A 13,490-nucleotide genomic window follows, 5' to 3' on the forward strand; every position below is an offset into this window, starting at 1 on the left:
ATAACAGCTCATGTTGGAAGCATATTTATTTTATTTATATAAATGTTGGAAGCATTCAGGTTGATGTTGGGGAATCCTGTGGGAAGGACGAACATGGCTGACTTTTCAACCACATGGCTGGTTTTGTCAGTCATGCCACACAGGCCAGCGATAATGGCAGGTAAAGCTGGCAGGTGATGGTGGTGGAGGCCAAGAAGGCTATAGGCCAGCTTCAGATGATGCAGGGAGGGGCCAGCAAGCAAACAAGCAAGACAACCGGCTTCACCCTTTTCTGTCCCAACCTACTCAATCTCCCCACCTGATGTATCTATTCTCCCACCTACTTTGGGTACCTCTGAGCTTGATGAAACCCTGCTTTATCGACTCTATGAATGAAGAAGTTTTATTCATAGTTAGCAGGAGTGCCCGTCGGGAATGCCAGATCCCTCCTCGTTCCTCATCCAACCCCTTCACCGCACTCCTGCTTCCTCCCACCCCACCCCTTCCCCTCCCTACGGACTCCCACCCCACCCCTTCCTCCGGACTCCCAACGCACCCCACCCCACCCTCCGGACTCCCAACGCACCCCACCCCACCCTCCGGACTCCCAACGCACCCCACCCCACCCTCCGGACTCCCAACGCACCCCACCCCACCCTCCGGACTCCCAACGCACCCCACCCCACCCTCCGGACTCCCAACGCACCCCACCCCACCCTCCGGACTCCCAACGCACCCCACCCCACCCTCCGGACTCCCAACGCACCCCACCCCACCCCACCCTCCGGACTCGCACCCCACCCCACCCCACCCTCCGGACTCGCACCGCACCCCACCCCACCCCACCCTCCGGACTCGCACCCCACCCCACCCCACCCTCCGGACTCGCACCCCACCCCACCCCACCCTCCGGACTCGCACCCCACCCCACCCCACCCTCCGGACTCGCACCCCACCCCACCCCACCCCACCCTCCGGACTCGCACCCCACCCCACCCCACCCCACCCTCCGGACTCGCACCCCACCCCACCCCACCCTCCGGACTCGCACCCCACCCCACCCCACCCTCCGGACTCGCACCCCACCCCACCCCACCCCACCCTCCGGACTCGCACCCCACCCCACCCCACCCTCCGGACTCGCACCCCACCCCACCCCACCCCACCCTCCGGACTCGCACCCCACCCCACCCCACCCCACCCTCCGGACTCGCACCCCACCCCACCCCACCCTCCGGACTCGCACCCCACCCCACCCCACCCTCCGGACTCGCACCCCACCCCACCCTCCGGACTCGCACCCCACCCCACCCTCCGGACTCGCACCCCACCCCACCCCACCCTCCGGACTCGCACCCCACCCCACCCCACCCCTTCCTCCGGACTCGCACCCCACCCCACCCCACCCCACCCTCCGGACTCGCACCCCACCCCACCCCACCCCACCCTCCGGACTCGCACCCCACCCCACCCCACCCCACCCTCCGGACTCGCACCCCACCCCACCCCACCCCACCCTCCGGACTCGCACCCCACCCCACCCCACCCCACCCCTTCCTCCGGACTCGCACCCCACCCCACCCCACCCCACCCCTTCCTCCGGACTCGCACCCCACCCCACCCCACCCCTTCCTCCGGACTCGCACCCCACCCCACCCCACCCCACCCCTTCCTCCGGACTCGCACCCCACCCCACCCCACCCCACCCTCCGGACTCGCACCGCACCCCACCCCAACCTCCGGACTCGCACCCCACCCCACCCCACCCCTTCCTCCGGACTCGCACCCCACCCCACCCCACCCCCTCCGGACTCGCACCCCACCCCACCCCACCCCTTCCTCCAGACTCGCACCCCACCCCACCCCACCCCTTCCTCCGGACTCGCACCCCACCCCACCCCACCCCACCCTCCGGACTCGCACCCCACCCCACCCCACCCCTTCCTCCGGACTCGCACCCCACCCCACCCCACCCCACCCTCCGGACTCGCACCCCACCCCACCCCACCCTCCGGACTCGCACCCCACCCCACCCCACCCCACCCTCCGGACTCGCACCCCACCCCACCCCACCCCTTCCTCCGGACTCGCACCCCACCCCACCCCACCCCACCCTCCGGACTCGCACCCCACCCCACCCCACCCCACCCTCCGGACTCGCACCACACCCCACCCCACCCCACCCTCCGGACTCGCACCCCACCCCACCCCACCCCACCCTCCGGACTCGCACCCCACCCCACCCCACCCCACCCTCCGGACTCGCACCCCACCCCACCCCACCCCTTCCTCCGGACTCGCACCCCACCCCACCCTCCGGACTCGCACCCCACCCCACCCCACCCCTCCGGACTCGCACCCCACCCCACCCTCCGGACTCGCACCCCACCCCACCCCCTCCGGACTCGCACCCCACCCCACCCCACCCCCTCCGGACTCGCACCCCACCCCACCCCACCCCTTCCTCCGGACTCGCACCCCACCGCACCCCACCCCACCCTCCGGACTCGCACCCCACCCCACCCCACCCCACCCTCCGGACTCGCACCCCACCCCACCCCACCCCACCCTCCGGACTCGCACCCCACCCCACCCCACCCCACCCTCCGGACTCGCACCCCACCCCACCCCACCCTCCGGACTCGCACCCCACCCCACCCCACTCCTCCGGACTCGCACCCCACCCCACCCCACCCCTTCCTCCGGACTCGCACCCCACCCCACCCCACCCCTTCCTCCGGACTCGCACCCCACCCCACCCCACCCCTTCCTCCGGACTCGCACCCCACCCCACCCCACCCCTTCCTCCGGACTCGCACCCCACCCCACCCCACCCCTTCCTCCGGACTCGCACCCCACCCCACCCCACCCCTTCCTCCGGACTCGCACCCCACCCCACCCCACCCCTTCCTCCGGACTCGCACCCCACCCCACCCCACCCCACCCTCCGGACTCGCACCCCACCCCACCCCACCCCACCCTCCGGACTCGCACCCCACCCCACCCCACCCCTTCCTCCGGACTCGCACCCCACCCCACCCCACCCCACCCCTTCCTCCGGACTCGCACCCCACCCCACCCCACCCCTTCCTCCGGACTCGCACCCCACCCCACCCCTTCCTCCGGACTCGCACCCCACCCCACCCCTTCCTCCGGACTCGCACCCCACCCCACCCCACCCCACCCCTTCCTCCGGACTCGCACCCCACCCCACCCCACCCCACCCCTTCCTCCGGACTCGCACCCCACCCCACCCCACCCCACCCCTTCCTCCGGACTCGCACCCCACCCCACCCCACCCCACCCCTTCCTCCGGACTCGCACCCCACCCCACCCCACCCCTTCCTCCGGACTCGCACCCCACCCCACCCCACCCCTTCCTCCGGACTCGCACCCCACCCCACCCCACCCCTTCCTCCGGACTCGCACCCCACCCCACCCCTTCCTCCGGACTCGCACCCCACCCCACCCCTTCCTCCGGACTCGCACCCCACCCCACCCCTTCCTCCGGACTCGCACCCCACCCCACCCCTTCCTCCGGACTCGCACCCCACCCCACCCCTTCCTCCGGACTCGCACCCCACCCCACCCCTTCCTCCGGGCTCGCACCCCACCCCACCCCTTCCTCCGGACTCGCACCCCACCCCACCCCTTCCTCCGGACTCGCACCCCACCCCACCCCTTCCTCCGGACTCGCACCCCACCCCACCCCTTCCTCCGGACTCGCACCCCACCCCACCCCTTCCTCCGGACTCGCACCCCACCCCACCCCTTCCTCCGGACTCGCCCCCCACCCCACCCCTTCCTCCGGACTCGCAGCCCACCCCACCCCTTCCTCCGGACTCGCACCCCACCCCACCCCTTCCTCCGGACTCGCACCCCACCCCACCCCTTCCTCCGGACTCGCACCCCACCCCACCCCTTCCTCCGGACTCGCACCCCACCCCACCCCTTCCTCCGGACTCGCACCCCACCCCACCCCTTCCTCCGGACTCGCACCCCACTCCACCCCTTCCTCCGGACTCGCACCCCACCGCTTCCTCGGGACTCCCACCCCACCGCTTCCTCGGGACTCCCACCCCACCCCACCCCACCACTTCCTCCAGACTCCCAGACCACCCCACCCCTCCCTCTGCTTCCCCTGATTGGTGGAGTTTGGCTTTAGGGCTTCCCACTCTCTGGGGGAGTGGACAGTGTAAACATGCAAGTTATCTCCACAACTGACTTGTAATAACCTCCGTCACCACCACTGGCTGGTGCTGCACGATACACATTGACATGAAGAATTTTCGTTGACCTTCCCTCCTCAACGCCCTGAACAACAGATGAAACCACGGAGGCCATGTCCATCACGAGGTCGAACTTGGTCCATGTGCCAAGTTTGGTCTCAATTGTCCTGGAAGTTTTTGCGTGATTGGTGTTACACACACACAGACAGACAAGAAATGGTATTTCTTTATTAAAGATATTAAATGCACAATATTCATTTTGGAAAGTTAATTCTGGTTTGTGTGTGATGGTGGGGGGGGGGTGTGGTGGGTGGTGGTGGTGGTGAGGGGTGGGGGTGGTGGTGAGGGGTGGGGTGGTGGTCGGTGGGGGGTGGTGGTCGGTGGGGGTGGTGGTCGGTGGGGGGTGGTGGTCGGTGGGGGTGGTGGTCGGTGGGGGGTGGTGGTCGGTGGGGGTGGTGGTCGGTGGGGGGTGGTGGTCGGTGGGGGTGGTGGTCGGTGGGGGGGTGAGGGGTGAGGGGGGTGAGGGGGGGTGCAAATATGAAGGTTCCCCTCTTTCACCGGCCCTGACCACGGGCTGGAAGAAAATCGAACCTCTGGTGTTATTTGGTGAATCTCTCGATTCCCTCGTGCATGTGAGGATACAACCATTTAAATTAATTTACATTGCACAGAAAAACGCCAAAACGATCCGAGGTACAATCATTCACAATGCAGAGAGAAAATAATCTCTTACCTTCCAAAACAGGAACAAATCCTTCAGGAAAATGACGAAGCCATTGTACTGGTTTCTTCAAACCGGGTCGGGATTCGAACAGAAGCAAAACAACCAAGAGAGAGCGAGCGTTCCTCTCGGCTTTGTCACCGTCACGTAAATAAAACACCACACACGTTTACGAATCACCAGCGTGTGAAACACGGATGATAGTTTACAGCTGGATCGAGATTAAACTTCAAGACAAGAGGAGGGGGGGGGTAGGGACAAACAACAACTTCAAAATAAATAGAGATAAATAAATAAATAAATATGGAAGAGCCAAAGCCTCGAAACGAACGTTTCATTCTTCTTTCATTCGACGCTGCAATTTCCGGTTCGTTTCGCCTGGATTTGGGATCAGCGATAAAATAATGTAAATCACGATTAAAATTATTTTTTGATGATGTGGGAGATATTTTTATTATAAAATTAGGTGGAGTTAAAACTGCGAGAGTATTTACTCTCTCGTTTTGTTGTTAATTTTTTCGTCATAAAGGTTTGATTGGGTATACTATAGATCAAATTAATTATTTGTGCATTTCGATAACCCTGATAACACAACTGGATATTACCTCAACATAACCTTCACAACAACAACTTAACCGCCGAAAACAGGATCTCATCTAAAAAAATTGATATTACCTCAACATTACCTTCACAACAACAACTTCACCGCCGAAAACAGGATATCTTCTAAAAAAAATTAATATTACCTCAACATAACCTTCACAACAACAATTTCACCGCCGAAAACAGGATCTCATCTAAAAAAATTAATATTACCTCAACATTACCTGAACAACGACACCACCGAGAACAAGAACTCATCTAAAAAAATTAATATTACCTCAACATTGCCTTCACAACAACAACTACACCGCTGAGAACAGGATCTCATCGAAAAAAATTCATATTACCTCAACATTACCTTCACAACAACAACGACACCACCGAGAACAGGAACTCATCTAAAAAAATTAATATTACCACAACATTACCTTCACAACGACAACGACACCACCAAGAACAAGAACTCATCTAAAAAATTTAATATTACCTCAACATTACCTTCACAACGACACCACCAAGAACAAGAACTCATCTAAAAAAATTAATATTACCACAACATTACCTTCACAACGACAACGACACCACCAAGAACAAGAACTCATCTAAAAAATTTAATATTACCTCAACATTACCTTCACAACGACACCGCTGAGAACAGGATCTCATCTAAAAAATTTAATATTACCTCAACATTACCTTCACAACGACAACTACACCGCTGAGAACAGGATCTCATCGAAAAAAATTCATATGACCTCAACATTACCTTCACAACAACAACGACACCACCGAGAACAGGAACTCATCTAAAAAAATTAATATTACCACAACATTACCTTCACAACGACAACTACACCGCTTAGAACAGGATCTCATCTGAAAAAAATTATATTTCCTCAACATCACCTTCACAACGACAACGACACCGCCAAGAATAGGAACTCATCTAAAAAAATTAATATTACCTCAACATTGCCTTCACAACAACAACTACACCGCCTAGAACAGGAACTCATATAAAAAATTAATATTATGGTGTAGGAGGTGCAGTGGAACACGAGAAGCAAGAGTGTTTGCAGCAACTCCGCTTTATTGCGCGCCCTGATGTACATTCCTGCCACCCCTCGCGGGCGAGTCATGATATACGAAAACCCAATCACGTGATACAGCACACTCCTCCCCTCGTAAAATGACAAATCAAATGATGAAAGGACAATCATAACATGACCAACCGAAACCAATCAACACTCATAATCCTCCAAGTTCCGCGGCCGCACCCTGATCCGCCTCGGATAGGCAACGGCCCAGGCTCAGACGCCTCCCGGCTCTGTGGAGGTGACACCCTCGCCGGACTCGCGCCATCCGCAATAACAACCGCCCCTGGCCGACCAGCCTGCCCAACGTCCCCGGGCAAGACTGAATCAGGTGAAGACCCCCTGGGCGTCGGCACATCCGTCCCTGGCGATACAACGTCTGGCCACGGCGACATTACAGGTGGGGGTCCCACATCGTTCGGCCCGGGGGGTGTGGGGGGGGTGACGCTGACCAGCGATCATGCATTTGGTCCACGTGCCTGTGATGAAATAAAGGATGAAGTGACGCGCGATCACGTGTCGCGCGGCTCGCACACGGGACAGATAAAACCGAGATGCTGCACGGTCGGTGGGATTGTCCCTGGGGCAATGTCATTTACGGCGGTGGTTCACTTGGTGCTCGTTGAATGGTGAGAATTGAGAGTATACCGGACTCCGTGCTTATGCTGGCTAATTGCTGATATATTTTGCGGTGATCGACTGCACATGTATTCTTTCCTGCACATGTATTCCTTTATGTGTCTGTAGAGACGGCTTCAATCAAGTGAAATAAAGCCTTTTACTCCGAAGGTCTTTCTCTCGCATTCACTTCAATTTATTTCACTTGATCCCTTCGGCTGCCTCAACCAACTATGTACAAGATCTACAAGCCAGAGAGGTTCGATGCGGACCCCAAGGCTACTGACTCGGAAATGAAGTGGTCCCATTGGTACCGCTCCTTCTCACACTATCTGACCATCATTGAAGAGGGAGCCGACAAACTGGCCGCACTTGTAAACCAAGTCTCGCCAAGTGTATTCAGGCTCTTCTCGGAGTGTGATACCTCTGACGCAGTGATCGACGTGCTGCGGGTGCTCTACGTGAAGCGCAAGAAAGAGGTATACACAAGACATCTTCTCAACACACGCAGGCAAGAAGCCAGTGAGACAATCGATCAGTTCCTGCAAGCTCTGAGGAAATTGGGCAAAGACTGCAATTTCCGGGCTGTAACCGCCGAGGAACATCGAGATGAAGCGACCCGAGAGGCGTTCATCCAGGGGCTCAGGTCAGCCCCCATTCGGCAACGCTTACTGGAAAAAGCACAACCCAATCTTGAAATGGTAGCTGACCAGGCCCGAGCTATGGATGCGGCACAGCAGCAATCTGAATCATATGGGACACCGGTGTTGCGAATGAACGCTGCTACGGCGGAAACTCAAAGAATTTCCCGGGATACCTCCGACACTGAGGATGGAGATAAACCCGAGGAATCGGATACTCAGACCTCGTCAAACTCCTCAGCAACTACTTCGGTTGGTAAATGTTTCTTTTGTGGGTATAAAAGACACCGCCGTAACAAATGCCCCGCCAGGGATGCCACATGCATGAACTTTGACAAGAAAGGCCATTATTCCAGGGTATGCAAATCTACTCTTAGAAGAAATAAACCCACTTCTGCGGCTCTCTACTCACAAAAGAAAGTAACAGCAGCTTCACCGGGGAATCTATCCAAGGTTATCATCAACGTGCGAATTAACGGGCATATGGCCGAGGCGCTGATCGATACCGGTTGCTCTGAAAGTTTCGTCAACAGCTCACTCGCGAAAGGCAGGAAATGGAAGATCCACCCGACAGACAATACGGTATTCATGGCCTCCACATCACTACAGTCCAGCGTACGAGGGTACTGCAATGTTGAGTTGGACGTAAAAGGCTGCACGTATCGGGATGTAAGGGTACTGGTGCTTCGTGATTTATGCGCAGATGTAATTTTTGGGTCATAATGTCCTCAAGCAGCACACGAGCGTCGAAATACCCTTTGGAGGAAACAAACCTCGTCTAATTCTAAATGCTCTGACCACCGCAGAGGTATCATCCCCCCTGCTGTTTGCTGACTTGTCGCCGGACTGTAAACCGATAGCGATCAAATCGCGACGATATACCACCGCCGATATGAACTTCATCACTTCTGAGACCAAGCGATTACTGGAAGAAGGTATTATAGAACCGAGCGATTCGCCATGGCGCGCGCAGGTGTTGGTGACCACCAACCAGAACCATAAGAAACGAATGGTTGTGGATTACTCTCAAACGGTCAATCGCTTCACCCACCTCGATGCCTACCCTTTGCCGTGCATAGACGAGATGGTCGAACGCGTGGCCAACTACAAAATATTCAGCACCATCGATTTGTGAAGCGCCTATCATCAAATTCCCATTCGGGAGGAAGACAAACCTTACATCACGTTCGAGGCGGGTAGACGCCTCTATCAATTTAAGAGGATCCCGTTCGGTGTCACTGATGGAGTGGCTTGCTTCCAACGAGTTATGGACGACATCATCTCGGATGAAAACCTCAAAGACACTTTTGTTTCCGTGGACAATGTCACGGGGTGCGGTAAGGATCGGGGGGGAACATGATACGAATCTGGACAGATTCTTGAGCATTGCTAGAAAATATAATCTGACTCTCAACTACGACAAATGCGTATTCTCGGCAAAGTCAATTGATCTTCTCGGCTACACAATAGCCGACGGCACGATTCAGCCCGATCCTGAACGATTGCGCCCACTCCGTGAGCTACCCCCACCTCATGACCTGCAGACATTGCGTCGAGTGATTGGGATGTTCTCGTTCTACGCTAGATGGATTCCCCAATACTCTGAGAAAATACATCCCCTGGTGCATTGCAAAAACTTCCCACCAGATGCCGCTGTTGTAAAAGCTTTCCACAGCTTCAAAGATGATATCAGTAATTCTGTGGTATTATCGATCGACAGCACGGTGCCGTTCGTGGTGGAAACGGACGCTTCCGATCATGCGATCGCCGCGATGCTCAATCAGTCCGGACGACCCGTCGCGTTCTTCTCGAGAACTCTCTCTGGAAGCGAGCAGAGACACTCGGTGATAGAGAAGGAAGCGTACGCTATTGTCGAAGCCCTACGTAAATGGAGACATTATTTACTGGGCAACCACTTCACACTCGTCACGGACCAGCGATCCGTTGCTTTCATGTTTGATGGGAAAAATAACGGGAAAATTAAGAACGAGAAAATAATGAGATGGCGGATAGATCTATCTTATTATAGTTACAACATTGTTTATCAGCCCAGGAGGGAAAACCCTGCTGCAGATACCTTCTCTCGGGTCTACTGTTCGGCGACAACCGGTCGGGCTTTGCAAGACCTTCATGTGTCTCTGTGCCACCCAGGGGTAACCAGAATGGCACATTTTGTGCGCAGACAAAACCTTCCCTATTCTATCGAAGATATGAAACAAATGAGTGCTTCATGCCCTGTTTGTGCTGAACTAAAACCCAGATTCTATGGCGCCACTTCTGGCAGGTTGATCAAGGCCACTTCACCCTTCGAGAGACTAAATATCGACTTCAAAGGACCCCTGCCGACTGAGACAGACAACAGATACATACTCACTGTTGTTGATGAATACTCAAGGTTCCCATTTGCATTCCCGTGCTCGGATATGACCTCGGGCACTGTCGTCAAATGTCTCTCTGACCTCTTTGCCATGTTTGGGAAACCTTCGTACATACTTTCAGACAGAGGACCGGGTTTCATGTCGGCCGGGTTAAAACAGTTCCTATTTGAGCACGGCATAGCAACTAGTCGAACGACGGGTTACAACCCACAGGGTAATGTGCAGGTGGAACGGTATAATGGAGTCATTTGGAAAGCCGTAACCCTGGCGCTGAAATCGAGTGGACTGGGGCCCGAGCGGTGGGAGGTTACCCTTCCCGATGCCCTGAATTCCATACGCTCTTTGCTCTGTACGTCCATCAATGCTACTCCGCACGAACGAATGTTTACTCACCAACGACGATATACTGGCGGCCAATTGGTACCCAACTGGCTAACCGATCCGGGAACAGTGTTCATGAAGCGCCCGGTACGACAAAGCAAGTATGAACCAATGGTGGAGAAGGTCGAACTCATCGATGCTAATCCTGAGTATGCTCATGTTGGACTTCCTGATGGTAGGGAAACCACTGTGTCGGTTCGCCATCTGGCTCCCGCAGGTACTCCTCCCGCAGGTACTCCTCCCTCTGACATTCCCTCCCCAGGTGCTTCCCCCTCAGGAACTCCTCCACCCGAGAATGGTGGCGACGGAGCTTCCGCATTCCACCCGAGAGCGATCGAGGAGTCATCCCCGGCACGAGTCGTGGCTCCCCAAGAAGATCGGAAACCTCCCTCAAGTGAAACCACCATTTACTCCCGGAGAGGTCGACGGATAAAACCCCCTCGACGACTCGATCTGTAAAGGGGATTATCGGCATCCCTCGATGGCACCTTACCATGCTTCTTTCACTCAAAATAATCCTCACTGCTTGAAATGTATGCTTCTGTAGTTTAAATAGTTCGCACAGCTTGAAGTGCATGCTCCTATAGCTTTGAAGTAATCATGGTGCGTTAGTTGAGCCTCCAGTTACATTTTAAATATGGGGAGAATGTGATGAAATAAAGGATGAAGTGACGCGCGATCACGTGTCGCGCAGTTCGCACACGGGACAGATAAAACCGAGATGCCGCGCGGTCGGTGGCATTGTCCCTGGGGCATTGTCATTTACGGCGGTGGTTCACTTGGTGTCCGTTGAATGGTGAGAATTGAGAGTATACCGGACTCCGTGCTTATGCTAGCTCATTGCTGATATATTTTGCGGTGATCGACTGCACATGTATTCCTTGATGTGTCTGTAGAGACGGCTTCAATCAAGTGAAATAAAGCCTTATACTCCGAAGGTCTTTCTCTCGCATTCACTTCAGTGGCTTTCGCACAATGAACCTGATTCCGAATGATGAGAGAAGCCGAATGTTCGTCAGCACACTCAACAGCATGCTGTCGATTTCAGTTACCGGGCCTTGACACTTTCCAATCTGAGAAATATGTGGAATTGTGAATGAGAGAGGGACACCACACCGAGGACAACACCACAGGAAAGAAGAGGAATGAGGAAATATTATACATCACGAAGAAGCACATAAACAGCGGGCATGTTTTTGCTTCAAACCCAGGTTATTTTATTTTTTCTTTGGGAGCGATCAAGGCAGCGCTCTGTTGCCTTATACACCGCGCAGGTAACTGTGTGGAATTCTCTCGGGCAAGGGCTTTTACCGTGAAGGTTCTGTGGGTCCTTGGGAGTCCCACACGATTATTCAAGGAATCATCCATCAATATGTACATTTGTTGTGTGTGGAAATGCACGACGAAGAATATAATTGGTTGAGGGTCATTTATTGGCACAGTTGGCTTGCTCAGGGTCACGTGAGAGTCGCAATTCCATGGGGTTTCCACATATTTTATGGGATTTGGAGTCAGACAGGCGACTGTGATGGGCCTTGATGTGTTGGAGCCAATCTGTTCGCCGTCTTGATCGCGGTTTCTGTGAAGTCGGTGATGGCGTGATGAGGGAGGGGAGGAAATATTCCGTTGTTTTGATGAGAAAACGAATAAACATGTAACGATTGAGGTGGGAATGCCCTTTTGCTTTCATGAGAGGGAGGAGAGAGTTGAGATTGGGAGGAGCGGTGTGGGGAGCGAACATGGGACAGAGTTGGAAGGGGGAGGTTGAGGTTTTGGGAGTGGGGGGAGGGGATGAGTACTGTTATGTTTGTGGGATAGATGAAGGGATTAAAAAAAACAAGGACAAATGTGTCCAAGAGCAGCGACTTGAAGGTTTTGTCGGCAAAAAACAAAAACAAACAAAAAAAACCACAACTTCCGATATTTCGTCACGTGCCTTCATTAATCCATGAGCGAGACCCGTCATAATGTATTTACGTATTTACGATATATCGTGTATTTACGAAATAAATAATGTATTTACGAAATTACAACACGATAAATGGAATAATCTTTAAATAGTAACGTGAACTTTTCGAAACTTTAAAGCAAATGTCCGAATATATTTAAAAGTTCATGATAGACGCTCTCAAAAGGCACCGTCAATGTGAGAATGTGTACATGTGCTTAGTATTTAAGGAGATCCGGATCTTGCATAAACAAGAGCTGAGTCCGAGAGATCAAGGGTTTGTCAGAAGAAGAAGAAGAAGAAGAAGAAGAAGAAGAAGAAGAAGCATAGTAAAAGAAGCAGCTGCTGCTGGAGCTCCAGCTCCCCATGAGCAGCGTTCGCGACGCGAGACGCCCCGAAAAATAAGCATTGTTTATATTAGAGCCTCTTGGCCCATGATGGACGTGAAGATATCTCGGTATAACCAAATTGGGAAACCGTGAGCTGAAGTGACAACAAATCACCCCAGGGGCAGGGGGGGGGGAAGTGGACGGTGCCCCCCCCATGATGCAAACCTTTCCCGATGTTTTTATTTTTCAAGATTGGTAATAAAGGTGGGAACACATCCCGAAAACAACCACAAAGGGGCAGAAATCCCTCCCTTCAAAGGGTGACAACAGGGAAAGTCACGCCCCGAAACGCTGATTGATGGGCGTGACGTCAGAGGTAGAAAGAAGAAGAGTCAGGAGGCGAGTGTCGTTGAGGGACTCGGAGGTCGCGGAGGATCTCGCTTTTGCTCTCGGTACGACGAAGGCTGCACGATTCTCGTCATCGTGCTGAGAATATGCTGCGTGCTGGGAAAGGCGCTGGCCATTGGCTGTCCGACTCAGAGATCACCTCGTCGTGTGGACCATTGTTG

At 55.0% G+C, this 13,490-nt stretch overlaps 1 protein-coding gene across 2 annotated transcripts in view; it reads right to left on the reverse strand.

Annotated features, from left to right (window-relative positions):
• LOC147007577 (uncharacterized) overlaps window positions 1–6,322 on the reverse strand; it is a 43,403-nt gene extending 37,081 nt beyond the window's left edge. The window contains exon 1 of one of the 2 annotated variants that reach the window (XM_085866871.1): window positions 4,942–6,322. The gene's annotated coding sequence lies outside the window, so the exon portion shown is untranslated. The remainder of the gene's footprint in view (window positions 1–4,941) is intronic. The other variant, XM_085866870.1, reaches the window with a different exon arrangement.
• Between the last annotated feature and the right edge of the window lie 7,168 nt (window positions 6,323–13,490).

Source organism: Eptatretus burgeri, unplaced genomic scaffold, assembly GCF_056783735.1.
Source record: "Eptatretus burgeri isolate ZD-2024b unplaced genomic scaffold, Ebu_testis_v1 Ebu_testis_scaffold_95, whole genome shotgun sequence".
Classification (NCBI taxonomy): Eukaryota; Metazoa; Chordata; class Myxini; order Myxiniformes; family Myxinidae; genus Eptatretus; species Eptatretus burgeri.